This window comes from Sus scrofa, chromosome 5, assembly GCF_054392235.1.
Source record: "Sus scrofa isolate SSC_HxYL_T2T_F1_AM1 chromosome 5, Sscrofa_HxYL_maternal_Yorkshire_Landrace_v2.0, whole genome shotgun sequence".
Taxonomy (NCBI): Eukaryota; Metazoa; Chordata; class Mammalia; order Artiodactyla; family Suidae; genus Sus; species Sus scrofa.
The window spans coordinates 23,273,606-23,292,973 of NC_139387.1; the positions used below are offsets into that span (position 1 = coordinate 23,273,606).

Consider the following 19,368-nt stretch of genomic DNA (forward strand, 5'->3'; position numbering starts at 1 on the left):
TCTTTGTACCTTCTTGAGTTTCTTTCATCAGTGTCTCATAGTTTTCAGTGTACATATCTTCATCTCCTTGGTTAAATTTATTGCTAAGTATTTAAAGTTTTTGGTACCATTGTAAATAGGGTGGTTTTCTCAATTTCTTTTTCAGATATTTCATAATTATTGGCTAGTAATACAACCGATCTTTGTATATTGGTTTTGTATCCTGCAAATTTACTGAATTTGTTTATCATTTCTAAAAAAATTTACTGGAGTTTAAAGGGTTTTCTGTATGTAATATCATGTCATGTACACATAGAGAACATTTTCCTCCTCTGCTGCTGATTTGAAGCCTTTTATTTTTCTTGCCTAAGGTTTCTGTCTAGGACCTCCAGAAGTATGTTGAATGGGAAAGGTGAGAGTGCATGTCCTTGTCTTATTTCTGATCTTAGAGGAGACGTTTCAGGTTTTCAACATTGAGGATGATGTTAGCTGTGGACTTGTCATACATGGCCTTTACTTTATTGAGGTATGGTTCCTCTGTATGTAGTTTGTGGAGTGTTTTCATCATGAGAAAGTGTTGAATTATGTTAAGTGGCCAAAGAAAGTACTCAGTATGCACATGTTAAGTGGATCAATGAATAAACCATTTGAAAGCTTTTGATTGTGAGAAACAAGGGTATTCATTACTTCTTCTTTCTCTGGAAAATGTGAGAAATTATCAACTTACTCTTTTCCCTCTTGGTATTTCTAATTTGGATATTTACTTCTGATTTATTTGTTGTGTTTCAATTTTTTGATATTCCTAGCTTGAAGGTGAAGCCAGAGTTGGAATTTTAAAAAGCTATGAACTTGTATGTTTACAGAATAATCTTGAAAGAGGTTTTTGAGGAAGATGTCACTAGATCAGGATGAATGAGAGTGTTTTGAATAAATTTACCTGATGGCAAAATTTGGTAAGTTCATTAGGTGTTTATTTAACTTCGCATTCTTTTATTTCTTGGAAAATATCACAATTCTTTGGATTGAATTATAGAGGGCATTTTTGCCGTGCTTGTTCCTCAGTGTGTAAATGAAGGGGTACAGCACTGGAGCGATGGAACTAGTGAGCCGTGTCGCTCCCTTGTTAATGGCCACTGATTCCTTGGCTGAAGGTTTGATGTAGAGGAAGATGCAGCTCCGTAGGTGATGGAAACCACCATCCTATGGGGAGAGCAGGTGGAAATGGAAAAGGCTTTTTTCTTTTGCTGGGCAGAGGGGAATCTTAGAATGGTCTTGATGATATTAGTGTAGGACAGAATTACACACATAAGTGTCATAAGGAGGGTCACCACAGCACAGATTACAACAGTCTGTTCCATGTACCAAGTATTAGAACAAGAGATTTTTAGGAGGGTAGATGCATCCCAGATAAAATGATAAAGGTTATTAGAATCACAAAACTCCAACAACATACCAAAAAAATTATACACCATGACCAGGGTGGGTTCATCCCAGGTTCACAAGGATGGTTCACCATACGCAAATCAATCAGCATCATACACCACATTAACAAAAAAAAAGTCAAAAATCATATGATCATCTCAGTAGACACAGAAAAAGCATTTGACAAAGTTCAACATCCATTCATGATCAAGACCCTCGCCAAAGTGGGTATAGAGGGAACATTCCTGAATATAATCAAAGCCATTTATGAGAAACCCACAGCAAATACAATCCTCAATGGGGAAAAACTGAAAGCCTTCTCACTCCAATCTGGAACAAGACAGGGATGCCCACTCTCACCACTGCTCTTCAACATAGTTTTGGAAGTCCTGGCCACAGCAATTCGACAAACAAAAGAAATAAAAGGCATCCATATAGGAAGAGAAGAGATCAAACTTTCACTGTATGCAGATGACATGATACTATACCTAGAAAACCCTAAGGACTCAACCCCCAAACTCCTTGAACCGATTAATAAATTCAGCAAAGTGGCAGGATATAAGATTAACATTCAGAAGTCAGTTGCATTTCTGCATACCAGCAATGAAACATTAGAAAAGGAATACAAAAATACGATACCTTTTAAAATTGTACCTCACAAAATCAAATACCTCGGAATACACCTGACCAAGGAGGTAAAGGACCTATATGCCGAGAACTATAAAACTTTAATCAAAGAAATCAAAGAAGATGTAAAGAAATGGAAAGATATTCCATGTACCTGGATTGGGAAAATCAATATTGTAAAAATGGCCATACTACCCAAAGCAATCTACAGATTCAATGCAATCCCTATCAAATTACCCATGACATTTTTCATAGAACTAGAACAAACAATCCAAACATTTATATGGAACCACAAAAGACCCAGAATCACCAAAGCAATCCTGAGAAACAAAAACCCAGCAGCAGGCATAACTCTCCCAGACTTCAGGCATATTACAAAGCCACAGTCATCAAGACAGGTGGTACTGGTACCAAAACAGACAGACAGACCAATGGAACAGAACAGAGAACCCAGAAATAAACCCTGACACCTATGGTCAATTAATCTTTGACAAAGGAGGCAAGAACAGAAAATGGGAAAAAGAAAGTCTATTCAGCAAGCATTGCTGGGAAACCTGGACAGCTGCATGCAAAGCAATGAAACTAGAACACACCCTCACACCATGCACAAAAATAAACTCCAAATGGCTGAAAGACTTACATATATGACAGGACACCATCAAACTCCTAGAAGAAAACATAGGCAAAACACTCTCTGACATCAACATCATGAATATTTTCTCAGGTCAGTCTCCCAAAGCAATAGAAACTAGAGCAAAAATAAACCCATGGGACCTCATTGAACTGAAAAGCTTTTGCACAGCAAAGGAAACCCAAAAGAAAACAAGAAGACAACTTACAGAATGGGAAAAAATAGTTTCAAATGATGCAACTGACAAGGGCTTAATCTCTAGAATATATAAACAACTTATACAACCCAACAGCAAAAAAGCCAATCAGTCAATGGAAAAATGGGCAAAAGACCTGAATAGACATTTCTCCAAAGAAGATATACAGATGGCCAACAAACACATGAAAAAATGCTCAACATCGCTGATTATAAGAGAAATGCAAATCAAAACTACCATGAGATACCACCTCACACCAGTCAGAATGGCCATCATTAATAAATCCACAAATAACAAGTGCTGGAGGGGCTGTGGAGAAAAGGGAACCCTCCTGCACTGTTGGTGGGAATGTAAACTGGTACAGCCACTATGGAGAACAGTTTGGAGATACCTTAGAAATCTATACATAGACCTTCCATATGACCCTGCAGTCCCACTCTTGGGCATCTATCCGGACAAAACTCTACTTAAAAGAGACACGTGCACGCATGTTCATTGCAGCACTATTCACAATAGCCAGGACATGGAAACAACCCAAATGTCCATCGACAGAGGATTGGATTCGGAAGACATGGTATATATACACAATGGAATACTACTCAGCCATAAAAAAGAATGACATAATGCCATTTGCAGCAACATGGATGGAACTAGAGAATCTCATACTGAGTGAAATGAGCCAGAAAGACAAAGACAAATACCATATGATATCACTTATAACTGGAATCTAATATCCAGCGCAAATGAACATCTCCTCAGAAAAGAAAATCATGGACTTGGAGAAGAGACTTGTGGCTGCCTGATGGGAGGGGGAGGGAGTGGGAGGGATCGGGAGCTTGGGCTTATCAGACACAACTTAGAATAGATTTACAAGGAGATCCTGCTGAATAGCATTAAGAACTATGTCTAGATACTCATGTTGCAACAGAAGAAAGGGTGGGGGGAAAATGTAATTGTAATGTATACATGTAAGGATAACCTGACCCCCTTGCTGTACAGTGGGAAAATAATTAAAAAAAAAAGAATCACAAAACTCCAGATTGAGGCCTAGGCTAAGTGGGGGGATTATAATCGATAGACCAGCTACCCAGCAACAAAAGACCAGTCTTCTGCAGAATGTACCACTCATGATGGTCCCATAATGCAGGGGTTTGCAGATGGCCATGTAGCGGTCATAGGACATGATGGCCAGGAGGAAAAAATTAGTTACACCAAAGAGGTGAGTCAAAAATACTTGGCTGGCACAGTCATTATAGGTAATGACGTTGTCACCTGTTGCTATGTTATATAGGTATCTGGGAATACAAGCAGATGTGAATGAGATCTCCAAGAAGGAGAAATTTTGTAGGAAATAGTGCATGGCTGTTTGAAGGTGGGAATCCAGCAAGATGAGGGAGATGATAGTCAGGTTCCCAGTTATGCTTAGCAGGTAGGTGAGAAAGAAAAAGAGAAAAATCAAAGCCTGCAGTTGAGGGTCATCTGTCAGTCCCAGCAGAACGAATGCTGTTACTGTGCTGTTTCTCATTGCAGACTGCTGAGTTCTGTTAAGTCTGCATATGACGTTGAGACACTTTATTACGGATTCTTTTAACAGTCTGAAATCTATCATAGTCATCTTTTGCTTATTTACTGTTATTTCAAAAATATTTATAACTCAAATGCACTCTCTGTAAGGGACTACTTTTGACTCCAGTGGGTCCGTTGTGTCCTAGGAGCAAGGACACCTTTTGACTTTTCAAGAATTCTTTCTTTTTTTTTTTTTTTGACTTTTCAAGAATTCTGTTTGATGTAGTTGCTTGACACTTTGCTGCTTATGAAAGTATTAAGATCTGTCAGACCATTCGGATTCACTGTGCACACTCAGCAGACACTTGAAGTCTCTGTTCCAGCTCAGTGATTAAAGAGTTTTGTTTTCTGTTCTTGTTTTTAAATTGTATACACATCCCTCTAATGTGAATACCTCTAAACTCTATCATGTGTGCATGTACACGCACACACATACATCTTTAGCTCTGCTTCTGGCACCACCTTCTTCCAAGCTTTCTCTGTCTCTAACTAATCACTTATAATTCACCGTGATGTGCAATATTGAATGTTTTCATGCACAATATACTTGACCTTATGCACAGTATACATTGATATTTTCATGAAACGCTCTGGCAAATAAACTTCCAAGATATTACAGATGGTGTATTTCCCTGACCCTTTTATCATTCTGTTGGTATTCTTTCACCTTTTTCCACTTCTTTCCATACTAATATTCCCTCCATATATTCATTAATGCCTATGTTCTGAAATGTCAGCTTTCAGGTGGTCGTTTCTAAATATGTACCTTTATTTTGTAATACTCTTTATTCTCAGATGCAACCTGACATATCTCTTGGAACATTTTGCATGGACTATGTCACAGATAAAACTCATGATCCTCTATTGCTCTTCCTTTTCCTCTTCAAATGTTCCTTTCAACAAAGATAATCGATTACATTTGTTGATTACAATTCCATGGGACAGATATTTTCATCAATACTTCGCACAGAACGTCCATTTTCTGTCTGTAACTCTCCTGAACAACTTCTATCCTTCCATCGGTTTTCAGTTTAATCTTTAAGCCCCCTGGAAAGTTTCCTGCAAGTCCGATGTCTGTGCTATCTCTAATGCCGGTTGCTGTGCTTCTGTAGAAAATAATGTTTGCTGTTCTTCTGTAGAAAATAATGTTTGCTACCATTTTAACATTTAAGAAGGAATACTTATGTGTGAGGATCATGAAATATGTACCTTTTTTCATCGCACCACTAACACAATCTCAGATAGATTCAACTGTCCAGTAAATGTTTCTAAATGAATTTATCTATCACAGGTTTTCCGGACACTTACGAAATTTTTTTTTTTCCATTCTGTTTGAACTTCTAATTCAAACACTTTTTTTTTTTTTTTTTTACTTTTGGATGGGATTGTCTTTTTTTTTTTTTTTAATTGCTTTCACTGTGGATAAAAGAAAAACTGCCTTCTCTGCTGTCTTCCAGTAAAATTGTGTTGATGGAGTTTTTACCACTGAGCGAGTCTCTGTGAGATGTTAAATTCAGAGAGCATGAACTTTTTTGATTTGGAATGTGTGTTAATAGCTTTTCTACAGAGCATTTTAAGGCATTGACAATTAAGTACATTAGTGGGAACTCAAATTTTTTATTTTACTATCACTCCTTTGGGTTTAAAATTTCCCTAAAAAATGATTTCTGCAAAATTTCCCCTGGACACCCCAATTTATTTGTATGTGGACTCACTTTATCGTGTGAACTAATATAGTATTTTGTAGCAATATAGGCCCTGTTCAGTTCTGACTACCTTAGCTGGCAAATCCAGTTAAGGGCTCAGGGTTACAGTACCCGACATAAGTAAGAAGAAATGAATGAGGTTCATGGGTGGCCTGACCGAACACTCTAAGAGAAGTGGAAAAATGTCAACAGCTACATCAGAACTAATTGAGATGGAGGGGAAGTGTTTCTGCTGCTCATTTCCTACCTTTCTCCAACCCTCTTTCTAATCTCTCAGGCAGCACAGGCATCGTGTTACTGAATGAAATTAGCTGTATCACTGCCATTGGCTATTACTCAATGCTCCAAAAAGTCTGTTTTCTTTTTCTCCTAAAGTATCACAAAGTGTAATAAAACAAGCCTTGAATAGGATATGGTGAAATGAGAGTATCTGACTTTGGTCTGTTCTACTTTCAAAAGTTATATTTGAAATGAAGAGAATCTAATAAGGATAGTTTCGGTCAATGCGTCTTTCTTGAGGATAAATGAGGAATATACTTATACTTACACAATTAAGTGAATATATACTTTTTTTTTTTTTTCTTTTTAGGGCCTCACCTGTAGCATATGGAATTTCTCAGGCTTGGGTGGAATCAGAGCTGCAGCTGCCGGCCTATATCACAGCCACAGCAATGCAGGATCTGAGCCACATCTGTGACCTATGCTGCAGCTTGTGGCAACACTGGGTCCTTAACCTACTGATTGGCCAGGGATTGAACCCGCATCCTCATGAATAGTGGTTGGGTTCTTAATCTGCTGAGCCACAATGGGAATACAGTATATGATATTTTTTGATGTAACATTGATGATATGGTTAATATGTTTCTGGATAGTTATCAAATTTTAATTTGTTCAAATGCCAGAGTATTCTTATGCATAAAATCTGCCAAAAGTACCACATTCTAAAAAAAAGGAAAAAAAAAAAATCTATGTTTGGCCGAATATAGAAGTTGATCCCTCACATTTCCACTTTTTAAAAGTTAGGTAAAGCATAGTAAAACTTCTATCACACAAAAGCAAATACAACTGAAATGACAAATATCACTTACTCTTACAAATGTCATAGTTTCTATTGGTTGTTTAAACACATGAAGTCTTAAAACTCCTAAATTGAAAATGGTTGGGATGAAGATGAAGATTTTTTTTTTTTTTTGCTTTTTTTCTTTTTCCTAGGGCCGCTTCCCATGGCATATGGAGATTCCCAAGCTAGAGGTCTAATCAAGCCGCCAGCCTATGCCACAGCAACACCAGATCTGAGCCGCGTCTATGACCTACACAACAGCTCATGGCAACGCCAGATCCTTAACTCACGGAGCAAGGCCAGGGATCGAACCCACATCCTCATGGTTCCTAGTCAGATTTGTTAACCACTGTGCCACGACGGGAACTCCAAGGTGAAGATTTTCATGTGAACTGGTTATTTTCGTTTATGTATCCACTGTTGCATTCACCACAAATCAAAGATGCCTCTTAGAGATTCCTCTCAGAAGTATCCATATTCAACCAATTACATGGAATTCCTTATTGTACTATTAGAACCTCCCTCAAAAATAGAAAGAAATTTAACAATCTTAGATGACGGCTGTGGCATTTCAGAAATCTTTTTCCTCTAGTTTCAGGAAAGTGGTTATGCTGACCTCTCAGGGCTGTGAACACGTTTACTCTATCTAGGTTGACAGTTGCTTTATTTGATAAAAATGCAACCAAGGGAATAAACAAAAGATTTCTACTGACCCAAGAACAAAGCCACTAATGAATCTTTTGAGTAATAAAATGTGGTAAAAAATAATGGTAACTGTGGCTTTTATGGCTTCTTTGGAGACAGTGTCTTTGGAGATAGGAAGGTGAAATGGATAAAGGCCAGTAGGATAACAGAAGAGTCAGGTTATAAAACTCAAATTTAGCTCCTTCTTACTGTCCCATAACATTGAAAGATACATGACCTATAGGAGAATCATAAAGAAACTATGTTTCTCATTTACTGGTTTGTTATATAAATTACTTATTGTATTTGGGAAATTTTAATTAGACAAGAAATTTTTAAGAATGTGTTCAATCATATAACACATACAGATTTTTCTTCAAATGTATCAATATATTTACAACTACAATAAAAAAATAAACATTAACAATGCAATATGTATAACTGGATATATAAATCAGTGTTCTAAATTGACAGAACATTGTAAATCAACTATAATGGAAAAAATAAAAATCTTTCCAAAAAACAACAAAAAAATCAATGTTGTTAAGCCACTAACCATAATCTAATATACATATAATTATATATGAATCACTTATTCTTATTCATTTATGCTCAGTATCTTAATGTTCCATCAGCTTTTAAAACCAATTTACTGTAAATTGTTGTCCTTTTAAATTTTCCATGCATTTATGGTCCACCAATTTATGACAAAGGAGCCAAGTATATACAATGTGGAAAGGACAGTCTCTTCAATAAATGGAGTTGGGAAAACTGGATAATCACACACAATAGAATAAAAATGGACCAGCGCTACTTTACACATTGTACAAAAATTATCTCAAATGGATTAAAGACTTGAACATAAGACCTGAAACTGTAAAGCTCTCAGAAGAAAACACTGGTGATAAGCTCCTTGATATAACCCTTGGTGGTGGTTTTTTTTGGATTTGAAACCAAAAACAAAGGCAACAAAAGCAAACATAAATAAGTGAGACCTCATCAAACCAAAAGGCTTTTGGACAGGAAACCATCAACAAAAGGGAAAAGGCAGCCTACTGAATGGGAGAAAATGTTTGTCAGTCATTTCACTGATAAGGAGCGAATAGCCAAAATATATAAAGAATTCATAAAACTCCATACCCCAAAATCTCTAAACAAATCCAACTAAAAATGGACAGAGGATCTGAATAGACATTTTTCAAACGAAAATGTATAGATGGCCCACAGGACCCTAGAAAGATGCTCAGTATCACTAATCAACAGCAAATACAGATTAAAAATCACAATGAGACATCACCTTATGCCTTTTAGAATGGCTGTCATCAAAAAGACAAAAGGTAACACATGCTGGTGAGGATAAGGAGAAAAGGCAACACTTGTGCTTTTGGCAGGAATGTGAATTTGTGCAGCCACTATGGAACATAGTATGCAGATTTCTCAAGAATTTAGGGAGTTCCCTGGTGGCCCAGTGCTTAAGACTTGGAGCTTTTGCTGATGTGGGCCTGGGTTTAACCTCTGGTCTAGGAATGGAGATTCCACAGCAAGCTGAGAAAACCATGTCTAAAAAAAAAAAAAGAGACGAAAAGAAAAGGAAAAAAAGAGAGAGACGAAAAGAAAAGAACAAGTGTTTTCTTTCTGTAGTTTCCCAGTGGCCTAATGCTTAAGGAATCAGTGTTAACACTGCTGTGACTTGGGTTTGATCCCAGGGCTGGGAACTTCTATATGCCACAGGCATGGTCAAAAAAAAAAAAAAAAAATTAAAAAAAAATCACTATAATATGATCCAGGAATTTCACTTAAGGGTATTTCTTTTTTTTTTTCTTTTTGTCTTTTTAGGGCTATACCCACAGCATATGGAAGTTTCCGGGCCAGGGGTCCAATCGGAGCTGTAGCCACTGGCCTCTACCACAGCCACAGCAACTCAGGATCCGAGCGGCATCTTTGACCTACACCACAGCTCATGGCAACACCAAATCCTTAACCCACTGAGAGAGACCAGGGATTGAACCCGCATCTCTGTGGATGCTAGTCGGGTTCGTTAACCACTGAGCCACAATGGGAACTCCACTTAAGTGTACTTCTATGAAGGAAACAAAACCACCAGTCATAAAGGTATCTATACCCTCATGGTCATTGCAGCCTTATTTATAACAGCCAAAACATGGAAGCAACTTCTTTTTTTTTTTAATGATTTTTATTTTTTTTTCATTATAGCTGGTTTATAGTGTTCTATCAATTTTTACCTGTACAGCATGGTGACCCAATTACACATACATGTATATTCTTTTTTCTTACATTAGCATGCTCCATCATAAATGATCAGACATAGTTTCCAGTGCTACACAGCAGACTCTCATTGCTAATCCATTACAGAGGCGATAGTCTGCATCTATTAACCCCAAGCACCCCATCCATCCCACTCCCTCCCCCTCCCCCTTGGCAACCCCAAGTCTATTCTCCAAGTCCATGATTTTCTTTTCTGTGGACATGTTCATTTGTGCCATGTATTAGATTACAGGTATAAGTGATATCATATAGCATTTGTCTTTCTCTTTTTGACTTACTTCACTTAGTATGAGAGACTCTAGTTCCATCCATGTTGCTGCAAATGGCATTATCTTGTCCTTTTTTATGGCTGAGTAGTATTCCATTGTGTATCTACACCATACCTTCCTAATCCAATCATCTGTCAATGGACATTTGGGTTATTTCCATGTCTTGGCTCTTGTGAATAGTGCTGCAATAAACATGCGGGTGCATGTGTCTTTTTCAAGGAAAGTTTTGTCCAGATGGAAGCCCAAGAGTGGGATTCCTGGGCCATATGAAAGTTCTATGTACATATTTCTAAGGTCCCTCCATACTGATGTCCATAGTGGTTGTGCCAGCTTACATTTCCACCAAGAGTGCAAGAGGGCTCCCTTTTCTCCACACCGCCTCCAGCACTTGTGATTTGTGGACTTATTCATGAAGGCCATTCTGACTGGAGTGAGGTGGTATCTTGTGGTAGTTTTGATTTGCATTTCTCTTATAATCAGTGATGTTGGGCATTTTTTCATGTGCTTGTTGGCCATCTGTACATCTTCCTTGGTGGAATGTCTATTCATGTCTTTTGTCCATTTTTCCATTGGATTGTTGGCTTTTTTGCTGTTGAGTTGTATAAGTTGTTTGTATATTTTAGAGATGAAGCCCTTGTCAGCTGCATCATTTGAAACTATTTTCTCCCATTCTGTAAGTTGTCTTTTTGTTTTCTTTTTGGTTTCCTTTGCTGTGCAAAAGCTTGTCGGTTTGATTAGGTCCCACTGGTTTATTTTTGCTTCAATTTCTGTTGCTTTGGGAGACTGACCTGAGAACACATTTGTAAGGTTGATGCCAGAGAATGTTTTGCCTATGTTCTCTTCCAGGAGTTTGATGGTGTCCTGTCTTATATTTAAGTCTTTCAGCCATTTTGAGTTTATTTTCGTGCCTGGTGTGAGGGTGTGTTCTAGTTTCATTGATTTGCATGCAGCTGTCCAGGTTTCCCAGCAATGCTTGCTAAAAAGACTGCCTTTTTCCCATTTTATGTTCTTTCCTCCTTTGTCAAAGATTAATTGAACATAGGTGTCTGGTTATCTATCTATCATCTATGTACATATCTATAAATACATATGTAAGAACATTTAAATTCTACTTTATTATAAAACTTCAATTATACACTACGGCGTTATCAACTATAGTCCCCTTATTGTACCTTAGATCCTCAAACATCATTCATCTTTTACCTGAAAACTTGTCCTTTTCTTTAAAACTGAACTTTCCCTATTTCTCCCACCCAGTAAATTTTGGTAGCCACTTTTCTTCTTTGTTTCTGAGTTTCACTTTATTTTTTAGATTTCATGTGTAAGTGATTCCATGCTGTATTTATCTTTCTCTGTCGGACTTATTTCACTTAGATAATGCCCTCAAGTTCAATCCACATTGCCATAAAGAGGCAGGATTTCCTTCTTTCTGATGGCTGAATAACATTCCATTGTATATGTGCAGGTGCATTTCTTTTGGAGGCTTTAGGAGGGAAACTCTTGGCTTATTTCAGTTTCTAGAGGCAGCATGTATTCTTTGGCTCCTGGTCTGTTCACTGTGTCAGTGCAACCTCTTGTTTCCACTGTCACATCTCCTACGACTAATTTGGTTCTTATTCCTGGTGATTAACCTGGGCCCACTCAAATAGTATAGGATAAACTTAAGATCCACCGCTTTGTCACATCTACCGAGTCTCTTTTCCATGTAAATAATCATAGGTCCAGGAGTTAGATATCTTTGGGGGGAGCATTAGTCTGCATTTTGCACATGTGTAGAATTGTCCAAGTGCTTCATCCTGTGCTGCAGGTCAATGGGAGATCCTGAAAGAGGGATGGTGCGTCATACAAAACACACAAGATGCTTTTACCTTTTAAAAATGGGGGACCAGGAGGCACTCTGTTCCGCTGAACAAAGGCCCTTAGGCTTTAGCCCATAAGACTTTTATTAGGGAAAGTGAAGTGTTTAGATTAGTGAGCAAGAGTAGGCATAGCAAATGTCAAAGCTATCTCTGAGTGAGATTTATAGCTGCACTATATCATAGATGTATACACCAGCAATAAAAAGTTGCAGGTGTATACATCTATGATATAGTGCAGCTGGCTAAAAAACAACATAGTTACATATAAGCCCCTTATTTTATTTTGACAGGAGACCCGGCACTTTAGAACTCTGTGTTGGCAGACATGCTTATTGGGCTTTTGCCATCACAGGCATTCCTTGGCTTATCATGCTTTTGCACAAACCAAGTTTGCTTTCTGCAGAGTTCAGCCGTTCAGTGGTCTCCAACATCCAAGAAAGACATAGTCAAGCTCTTCAGCTACTGGCGACTAGAGCTTATTCTAGCCCATGTCTTAGTTGAGCAGGTGAGGACAATTTATAGAGTTTGGGACAGTTACTACTCTATCTCTAAATATTTTCTTTTCTTTTTTTTTTTTTGCTATTTCTTGGGCCGCTCCCACGGCATATGGAGGTTCCCAGGCTAGGGGTCCAATTGGAGCTGTACCCCCGGCCTACGCCAGAGCCACAGCAATGCGGGATCCAAGCCACATCTGCAACCTACACCACAGCTCACGGCAACACCGGATTATTAACCCCCTGAGCAAGGGCGGGGACCGAACCCGCAACCTCATGGTTCCTAGTCGGATTCATTAACCACTGCGCCACGACGGGAACTCCTCTAAATATTTTCTTTCACGGAATTTTAATTTTTCAATAGAGAGACTCAGTGGAACTCTGTAATTGGCCCATATATTTTTGAAGTTATGAAAATAAATTTATTACATATATGTATTATAGCAGTTGTTTCAAACAGACATGAATTTTGAGAAATCAGGTTGTGACTTATTCATCAGGTCAATTCAGGGTGATTTTTAAATCTGGCACAAATGAACCTTTTAAAGGCACAAATGAACCTTTCCACAAAAAAGAAAATCATGGACTTGCGGAATAGGCTTGTGCTTGCCAAAGGGGATGGGGAGGGAGTGGGGTGGTTGGGGAGCTTGGGGTTAATAGATGCAGATTATTGCCTTTGGAATGGATTAGCAATGAGATCCTGCTGTGTAACGCTGGGGACTATGTCTAGTCACTTATGATGGAGCATGATAAAGTGCGAAAATAGAATGTGTACATGTATTTGTGACTGGGTCACCATGCTGTAGAGTAGAAAAAAAATTGTATTGGGGAAATAACAATTAAAAAAATAAAAATAAAAAAATTGGAATATCATTGATTTACAATATTGTGTTCATTTCAGGTGTGCAGAAAGTAGTTCAGTTATATACATGTATATTTTTTCAGATTATTTTCCATTATAGTTTATTACAAGATATTGAATATAATTCCCTGTGCTTTACAGTAAATCCTTGTGGCTGATCTATTTTATGGATATAGTTGTTTCTGTCCAGTAGGTCAATTTAATGTGCTGCTTATGGGAGGGGGAAGGATAGGCAACATCAGAGGCCAGACACCAAGATGAGCTTTAGGAATCCACCCTTATTTTTTTTTTCCATTTAGGGTGGTTGGGTTTTCTGTTCCACAGTGTTACTTTCTCCTTTGCTCATAGTCTGTTGTGTTGCTTCTTTTATTCACTGTACATTCAGGAAGGTTTTGGCTATTTCATTGCTCAACTCAAGCCAGAGTGATCAGTGTAAATGTAGTCATCTGGTAATTGAATTTTTAAATAATTAACTCTGCTGAAATAGAACAGATCCTGCACTCATGGGATAGGTATCAGTTACAAAGATTATGTAGTGCAGGAATTTCTGCAGAGTTGTGTGAAAATCTGGGAAAATCACTTAGAATAAAAATATTGTGTGAAAATTACAATTAATGGTCTTGAATAAATGAAAGCTCATCTTATTTGGTTAAAATATTGGAACGAGCCAGTGACCTCAGAACCTCTATACCCTGTGTATTGATCAAAGGAGCCTAATTAAGGCAGAATATTTAAATAAGACCTGACTGAAGGGATATCTGTGACTCAAGGTGGCCCAAGTTTTAATACAAATTCATGCATATATTCAAACTCATTAGTCAGGACTAGTGGCACTTTTGAGCCCATTGCCTTGGTTTCACTGGATCTTTCCTGGGAACACTAAAATTATTATACCTATGTATTCAGTTCTATATACCAATTCATATATAATTTCACTATTTATTATACTCATATTCAGTTCTATATACCACATCATATATAATCTCCCTACCTTCTTATGGAGAGTATGCAAATGCTCTTGACCTTCATTTTTCTTCAAACCTTTCTGCTCTTCTTTGTTCTGTGTTAAAGTGTAAGCTTTATTTTCGTAAACATTATATCAATATAAACTATTTTCTAATATAATGAGTGGTTTTCTTTATAAATTAGGAATGTTTATATTAAGAGGACCTGCTATATTTTACGTAATTTTTCTCTTAAAAATCATTTAACAGTTTTTCAGTTTTCATGGAGCAATACCTTTATTTAGTATATGTAATTTTCCTCAAGTGTCCATTGAGGACACTTTTTTTTTTTTTTGGCCACACCTGTGGCATATAATAGGTGCTGGGCCAGGGATCACATCTGAGCCAGAGTTGCAAACAACACCACAACTGTGGTAATGCTAGATCCTTAACCCATGGCGTCACAGCAGGAACTCCCATTGAGGACATTCTACAATTAAAATGGACATCACTACAGCATCACATATTATAAAAAAGGGGGGGGCTTTGGAGTAAGATATAAGTGGATTTGCATCATGAAGTTACCTCTTATTAGCAGGAAGTCTGCTAAGCTTTAATTTACTGACTTGTGAAGTGAAGATAAAATAACTTTAACATTTATTTTACATATAATAAAAAGTTGTATGTTTCTAGTGATTAGCTGCTGTAATCATTGTCGTCATGATATAAAGATGAATATATAAAGCCATAAACAGTATTATTACTTCAAGATTTACTTCCATCTTTAATATTAAGCCCATTTCCCCTAAACCATCTTTCTCTGAAGTTTATTGTTTAAAGACAAAAACAGAATAACTTAGAATGGGGCCTGGAATCAAAAAGCCCTCAAATGCCAGAGTTGGAAGAGATGATAAGTACGATTACTAAATCTAAAGTATTAAGATGAACTCATTGCTTCTGTTTGCAGTTTTATTAAGTCTCGTTTAAATGCAAAATGATTCTTTTGTTTCAGGGAAATGTATTATTATATTTTAGTATTAACAAATATAGTTCCAGTGAAGCTTCCTTGTTATGCAGAAAAAGGATTAAAAGCTTAAAGATATAGTTTAGGGATGTCTGATATATTCATGAACACAATTCTTTTTTTTTTTTTTTGTCTTTTTACCATTTCTAGGGCCGTTCCCACGGCATATGGAGGTTCCCAGGCCAATCGGAGCTGTAGCCACCGGCCTACGCCAGAGCCACAGCAATGCACGGTTCGAGCTGCATCTGTGACCTACACCACAGCTCACGGCAACGCCGGATCATAAACCCACTGAGCAAGGGCAGGGATCATGGTTCCTAGTCAGATTCTTTAACCACTGCGCCATGACGGGAACTCCCATGAACACAGTTCTTATACATTAGCAAGTTCTCTTATTTCTTTAAGAACAATGCAAATCTTTTGATTGTATCATTGAAAGCTTGTTTCACTTGCTTGTTTCTCAAGGTGTAAATGAAAGGATTCAGCATGGGAGCAATGGAAGTAGTGAGAATTGTCACTCCCTTATTAACAGCCAGTGAGTCCTTTGGTGAAGGTTTAACATAGATGAAGATACAGCTTCCATAGCTGATGGAGACCACAATCATGTGGGAAGAACATGTAGAAAATGCCTTTTTCCTTTGCTGGGCAGAAGGGAATTGCAAAATGGTCTTGAGGATGTGTACGTAGGATAGAACCACACACACGAGTGTCATGATAAAGGTCAACACAGCACAGACTATGACCATCGGCTCTATAGCCACGTTTCTGAGCATGAGATCTTTAGGAGGGGGGCTGCATCACAGACAAAATGGTCAATGACATTGGAGTCACAGAATTCCAGCTTTAGGCCCAGGCTGAGTGGGGGAATGATGATCAACAAGCCAGCCAGCCAGGAACCAAAGATGAGTCTCCTACAGACCATGTGGTTCACGATGGTCACGTGATGCAGGGGTTTGCAGATGGCCACGTAGCGGTCATAGGACATGGCGGCCAGGAGGAAAAACTCAGTTACAGCAAAGAGATCAGTAAAAAATAGTTGCGTAGCGCAACTGTTGTATGTGATGGTCTTATCACCTGTTGCTATGTTGTACAAGTACTGGGGAATACAAGCAGATGTAAATGCGATTTCCAAGAAGGAGAAGTTTTGTAGGAAAAAGTACATGGCAGTTTTGAGGTGAGAGTCTGTGGAGGTGAGGGAGATGATGGTCAGGTTCCCAGTGACGCTCAGCATGTAGGTGAGAAACAGGAAGATGAAAACCAGAGCCTTCAGCTGTGGCTCATCTGTGAGTCCCAGCAGGATAAAAGTTGTTACTGTGTGGTTTCTCATCACTGAGTCCTGCCTCCTGCTCAGTCTGCATTTATGATTCAGAGACATTTAATAGGAGAGTGATGTTAACATCCCATAGCAGTAATTAATCACTCAAAAAACTACAAAAAACCTTCTAATATGCAACTTAAAAATTTGGTTGTAAATATTATAATAATCATTATTAGGTTCCATTGAGGTATGTTTTGGTAATTTCATGGTATATTTTTTAAAAAATTAGGTTATTTTATCTGTGTCACCCTCCAACATGAATCCTATTTTTCATTGCTTTTTATTCACAAGTTGTGTTTCGTTTTTATCTGCACACGGGATTGGAATTACTTATTTAGTTTTATTTTCCTGCTAACTGATGCAAAGTCGTAAAATCAAATCTTAAGCTTCTTAAATGCTTCAATGTTTTTTCTTTGTAGTTTTGTTCTTCTTAAAGTGCAAATATAAGTAGGTAGTTTGGGGTTTACTATACATGCTTTCTATATTCATTGCTTAAGATTTGAGTTCTAGCATTGTTATAATTTTTTAAACTTATGTTTTATTCTCTAAACAACTTTCTCTTCATTCACCTCTTCCATTGTCTCTCCCTCATGACTTTTTCTCTAAAATTTGTAATCTTTGTTATTATTGTGCAAAGACAGTATTTTGGAGAGAAATTAGTTGTTTAGAGTGTTAAGATACATTGGGTGTGATAAGATTTTATGACAATCACAATTGCTTATAACTTTAAACCTGTTGGGTTACTTTTTTTGTCTTAAATTTTTTTTTAATTATAGTTGATTTACAATGTTCTGTCAATTTATGCTCTACAACAAAGTTACCTTTTGGATTAAGTTTTAAATATTCCAGCATCTTGGTACCAATGTCATTAAGTACAGAAAGTTCAGATTTGGCATACAAATTAGATCCCCAATCACTGTTTGCTTTCACTGTAATTCAGGTTTTCATCTGTGAAATGGAAATAGTAACAGTATTCCTTATATGCTATTAAAATTTAAACTTGTAAACATTTGAAGTATATTAATACTTATAGAAGTGCTCAATAACAAATAATAAACATATTATCACTACTTCAATGTCCCAGTTCACAGTGATTTTCCTTTTGTTATTCACCATGTATTCATTCTTCACCACATTATAAACACATTTTTATTCCCACCATTCTAATGAAACAATTTTTGACAGTTTATCAAAAACTTTTTTGGTATAAAATAGTAGCAGATTTCTATATGAAATGTGTGGTTTTTACTAGAAGCTACACATAACATTTTCTCATAACTCTATACGCATTGTTTTCTTCCTACCTTCTTATTTCTGTTTCTGAGTGTTTATCTTCTTGATTGTCTCTTTTATGTTTACATTTCTCAGTGGCTTTTCCTAGTTCCATTCACTTAACCAGTACACTTGGAGGATATGTGCTTGAACTCCTAATTGCTTAATTTCCAAAAAATAATTGCTCTTTAGAATCTCAGGAATGTAGTCGGATGCACCTGAAACAGAAAAACATCTACATTTCCCTCTTGTTTTATTGTCCTTGAGTTACTTACAGTCAGGCTAATAGATATGGCCAAGTATTGAACTAATCACTTTACATGGATTACCCATCTGGAGAAAATTTCCCTCATAGTATTTCTTCACTTTTCTCTATTCAAAGCCCTAATTTCATGTGGGATGCAAACAATTGGTCATTGGTTTTTAGATTCAATATCTATTCCTGGAACCTCATGAAACTATATAAGGGCTGGGTGTCATTCAGAGCCATCAGTTCTTACTCCTGTTTTACTACAGTCCCAGACCTAGGATGGTTCCACTTGAGATTTTTCAACTTTATGATGGTGCATTCAGTCAAACCATACATCATATTTTGAATTTTGACCTTTTCCTACATGAATGGTATCTCTGCAATGCAGGGCAGTGGCAGCTGCAATGTTTAGCCACCTGATCAAGAAGGTAAACAACCAGTACACTTAGAACCATTCCGTACCCATATAAACATTCAGGTACTTTCACTTTCAGGACAGCCTTCAATAGATTACGGAAGATATTCAACACTTAATTATAAAATAGACATTGTGTTAGATGATTTTGCCCAAGTGTAGGCTAATGTAAGTGCTCTGAGTGTGTTTAAGGTAGGCTAGACCAAGCCATGAAGTTACATAGGTTAGGTATATTAAATGCATTTTCAACTTATGATATTTTTATTTATGATGGGTTTTATGCAACCCCACTTTAGGTTGAGAAAGATTTGTTCTACGCTGAGAAGTTACATTGTTTGGAGATTAAAGTACATTTTAACTAGAATAGCATGCATAAATTACTTGGCTCTATATGTAGTCAATGCCTAAAAAAAGATTTACTGGCAAAAATATAGTCAAAATTTCCACCTGAGGAATAGTTGTTATGTTCAAGTGAAACAGTTATATGTTCCATTGATGCTGCTT

General features: G+C 37.2%; 1 protein-coding gene and 1 pseudogene across 1 annotated transcript in view; one reads left to right on the forward strand and one right to left on the reverse strand.

Annotated features, from left to right (window-relative positions):
* The window catches only part of LOC146403204 (uncharacterized), a 732,844-nt gene that overhangs the window by 643,472 nt on the left and 70,004 nt on the right, over window positions 1–19,368 (forward strand). The window lies entirely within an intron of this gene.
* LOC100736637 (olfactory receptor 6C2-like) lies at window positions 16,002–16,936 on the reverse strand (annotated as a pseudogene).